The sequence below is a fragment of the Crocuta crocuta genome, unplaced genomic scaffold (genome assembly GCF_008692635.1).
Source record: "Crocuta crocuta isolate KB4526 unplaced genomic scaffold, BGI_CrCroc_1.0 scaffold57, whole genome shotgun sequence".
Taxonomy (NCBI): Eukaryota; Metazoa; Chordata; class Mammalia; order Carnivora; family Hyaenidae; genus Crocuta; species Crocuta crocuta.
The window spans coordinates 3680897-3685435 of record NW_027532163.1 but is presented as its reverse complement, the minus strand read 5'-3'; the positions used below and the strand labels follow the sequence as shown (position 1 = coordinate 3685435).

Sequence of the window (4539 nt, the reverse complement as noted above, 5' to 3'; positions counted from 1 at the left end):
AGGTGACACAAGCTTTCCAACCATAGCACACACTATCACACATGGAATGGAAGGTAAATCCCTCACTGTAGCCTATAAAACCTTCCTTATCTGACGCCCCACACCCAGACCTTGTCCCTTGCTGCCATTTCACCACCACACATAAACTGGTCTCCTTAATGTCACTCCAATGCCATGCTTTTACCATAGGATCTTTCAATCTGTCGATTTCTCTGTCTGGGATGCTTATTCCAAAGATATCTAACCTTCTCACTCATTCTAGAATTTGAGTAGGAGGCCTCCCCTGACTGCCCTGGTGGATGAGAAGTACAAGCCAGTTCCCTGCACCTTCTATTTCTCTTGCTTGCCCTTTGTTTCTCTGTATGATCTACCATGTAATTTACTTATTTAATTTTGTGTTGTGGGTCTCTCCCCACTAGACTATAAGACTCATGAAGACAGATTTTATCTATTTTTCTTTTCTTTTCTTTTTCCACTGCTATATACCCAATACCTAGAACAGTATGTGACACATAATATTTGCTGACTGAATGAATCTAGGATTCAGCATCTGAGAGTCAAAAGTCTCAGCCGTGTGACATGAGACAACAGAGCATGATGGCAAAGAGCAGGAACCACTCTGTGCCTGTAATGTCCATTTGGTCACATGGCAATCCAGCTGTTCCCAGCTGTCCACATGATACAACTGTGAGCTACTTGAGGGGGAAGCCTGTGTTGTATTTTCCCTGCATTCTCCCACACCCCCCCCATCTTTAACAAGATAGAATAGACATAATTATAATATTTAAAGTTTATGATGTGATGATTTGATGTACGTATGCCATTCCTCCCTCTTACCACCCAGCACAGAGCCTACAGCAAGGGAGCTGCTCATTCAATATCTGTTGAGTTTGTTAAAGTTTGCAAGAAAAGGGCTCCTGAAAAGAGTCTGTAAGTACCCGTGACCAGCTTTATCTCTTTCCCCATTTTGCCTGGGGCTGGCTGTATACTATATTTATTCACTTATTTACTTAATCAGTCAACAAACGCAGCTCTGCAAGATCATGTGATTGTTATTATTATAAACAGTGTTTTTCTAAAAGAAAATGCAAAGGCCCAGCCCTCTAATGCTTCCCCTTGAAAGGTTTTTGTTCCAAACAGAAACTTCAGCGTCTCCATGCAATCAGCACGAATCCCAAATGCACTATGTCTGGCCAAGCACAGGGCATTTTTAGCTCACCATTCCCTGCTCCAGAATGCTGGAGAACATTTCCCTGCTGAGAGCCCTTCGCCACCCCTTAAGCCCAACGACTGCTGTTCACCACACAGCAGATGTGTGGTCACACGCGATTAAGTGGGTGCAGGCCATTAGTGGACAGACGGCATGAAGTATGCACAGCTGAGCCAACAAGCCAACGGTGGAAACCAGAGTGGTAAGATGGCTGTGCCCACCCAGCCACTTGCAGAAGGCTGGACTCGCCTCCTTCCTCCGTTTCCTGGCACTTCCCCGTAGCATGCCAACCATCCTGCCAGTGTTATAATCCCTGCTTTGTACATGAGACCCCAAGAGATAGACCAAGAAGCTCACCCCACCCAGGAGGAAGGACACTGCCCCTCACGGACCCCGCCCCCGCCCCCTTCTCAGCTGTCGACACCTGAATGTGGCTACTTTATGGGGAGTTCAGTGGCCATAGATATTTTAGCCAACACTTCTTTTTCAGATTGAAAGCAGTTGGTGCCATAACTGAAGCCTTTGTCTAGAGGAAGAAATGTCTTCCGAGGAAAATGAACCTGCCATCTTTATACCAGTTCATTCTTCATCCCAGAGAGGTCTGTTCCACCCATGTCGTTGGTCTGTGTCCATTCAGGTGTTTGGATTTGTTCTGCATTGTCGCATTTTGCACGGACCTTACGTGGTGGGAGTTACGACTGTGTAAGTAACAAGAATCAAACGGATACAGGAACCAGCACGTGTGATCTCACATGCGCTGCACTAGGTCAGTGGTCCTCACCCAGGGGCAGTTCTGCCTCCCAAGGGACATTTGGCAATATCCGAAGACATTTTTGGTTATGGCAGTTGAGGCGGGAGGCGCCACTGGATGAAGATGCCATCTAGTGGGCAGAGGCCTGGATGCTACTAAAATGTACAATGCATAGGACAGCCCCCACAACAAAGGGATCCAGCCCCCATGTCCAAGTGCTGAGGCTGAAAAACTCTGTGCCAAGCGAAAGAAGCAACCTCCAAAGGCTACGTGCTATATAATTCCAATTATATGATATTCTGAAAAAAGGAAAACTGTGCAGAAAAAAAACACAACAGTGGTTTCCAGAAGCTAGCCAAGGGGAAGGGATTGACATGTTTGGAAGGGATGGACATGTTCTCTATCTTGATTGGGGTGGCAGATCACATGTGTGTGTGTTTGGCAAAACACACAGGAATGTACACTAAAAAGGGTAAATTTGCCCTACATAATCACAATCATAATGAACTGAAACACACAAACAAACGAATAGAATTGCTCTATGTGAACCAAAGCAGTTCTGGAGCAGATAAGAGGGGAAAAGTGGTAACTAAAAAAAAAAAAAAAAGGGAAACAAGTTAAATCAGTAAGAAAAGGAATGAAAGAAAACACAAAAAGACAGGCTTTTGTTTGGTTTTCATATCACAATTATGGATTTGTTTTCAGCCAAAGACACCTTCTCAAAAGTCACTTTGTTGTTATTGACCCAAACTTTATAAAACAGCTTGATTGAGGTGTAGTTATCAGACAAGGAATTGCACACATTTAAAATGTACGATTTGGTAAGTTTTGACTTATGTATATGCCTGTTACACAATAATCACAATCATAATGAACTTAGTCCTCACCCTCACAGGTTTCCTGCCATCCTTTTTTTTTTTTTCATAAAGTTTAATTATGGTTCAGAAAAAATTGAGTGAATAACTTTCTCTGAAAAAATATACTGACTCTGTGTAGACTGCAGTTATTGGGGGGGAGGGGCTGGTAAGTTAAATTGCCCTATTTTCTATTCTGAAAATCAAAAAGCCCCATTTCCAGTCTGAATGTAGAGATGCATGTGCCCCAAATGGCTGAGAATAAATACAACAAGAAAGGCAAAAGCTGCAAAGCTAAGGGCATGCAATAGACTCTAAGAGAACCTCTCAGAAATACCCAAAGTGGCAACAAGGAACATTTGGCTGGAATTTGAAGTTCTTTTCAGTCATCTTTGTCTTTTGCTCCATGTTTAAGGATGCACGTGAACTCAGTGTAATTGAAATTCCCCTTTTTGTCGATAGGCGCTTCTCTGTACAGCTCATCCACCTCCTCATCCGTAAACCGGTCTCCCATCGTTGTCAGCAGCTCCCTCAGGTAGTCTTCCTGGATGGTGCCAGTTGCTTCTTCATCAAAGCAAGCAACAGCGTTTCGGATGACATCTTCCGGATCTGTGCCGTTTAACTTCTCACCAAACATGGTGAGAAACGTGGTGAAATTTATGGGCCCTGGAGCCTCATTCATCATGGCATCCAGATACTCATCAGTTGGATTTTTCCCCAAGGAAGCAAGCATATCATGCAAATCTTCCTTGTCAATGAAACCGTCTCTATTCTGATCAATCATGTTGAAAGCTTCTTTGAATTCCTGAATCTGTGACTGGTCAAACATGGCAAACACATTGGATGTTGCGCGCTGGGGGCACTTCTTGGTGGTCTTGGTCTTTGCCCTTTTGCTCGACATGGTGGCGGTTAAATCCCTGCACAGCCGCAAGAATCCCAGCACTTCAGTCTGCCATCCTTTTATCATTCTTCCCTCCGCAATAAAGAATAGCAGTCAGGAGATCGCACTGGGTGGTGGTGGGAATGAAAAACAACTTTTTTTTTAAATAGTTTATTGTCAAGTTGGTTTCCATATGACACCCAGTGCTCATCCCCACAAGTGCCCTCCTCCATGCCCATCACCCCCCTTCCCCTCCCCCCCATGCCCATCTTTTAATGTTTACTTATTTTTGAGAGATAGAGAGACAGAGTGAGAGTAGGGGAGAGGCAGAGATAGACGGAGACACAGAATCCAAAGCAGGCTCCAAGCTGTCAGCACAAAGCCCAATGCAGGGCTCAAACTCACAAATCTTGAGATCATGGCCTGAGTTGAAGTCAGACATTTAACAGACTGAGACATCCAGATGCTCCTTGGTGGTTGTGAGAATTTAAATGAAATGTAGGCATAGAGAGAGCCTTGTTACACTCCCGACTCATTTTCTTTTGGGGGAAGAAGTTATTGAAGAATGAAAAGCACCAGCAGAACACCAGTGTTCCATGCCTAGATTCACTGCTTGTTCTTGATATTGGGGTGGAGCTGAAAATCAAAGAAGTGCTATAAGCAGTGTGGATGGGCTCCATAAACACTGGATGAATGCATGCATGCATGCACGCATGCATGAATGCACCAGAACTGTGTGTTTAAATATCTAGCTGCAGGGGTGCCTGGGTGGCTCAGTCAGTTGAGCGTCAACTTCGGCTCAGGTCATGACCTCACAGCTCATGAGTTTGAGCCCCATGTTGGG

The 4539-nt window shown here is 44.5% G+C and overlaps 1 pseudogene; it reads right to left on the bottom strand.

The window, feature by feature from the left end:
* Positions 1 to 2962: 2962 nt before the first annotated feature.
* Positions 2963 to 3758, bottom strand: LOC144241906 (myosin regulatory light polypeptide 9 pseudogene; annotated as a pseudogene).
* Between the last annotated feature and the right edge of the window lie 781 nt (positions 3759 to 4539).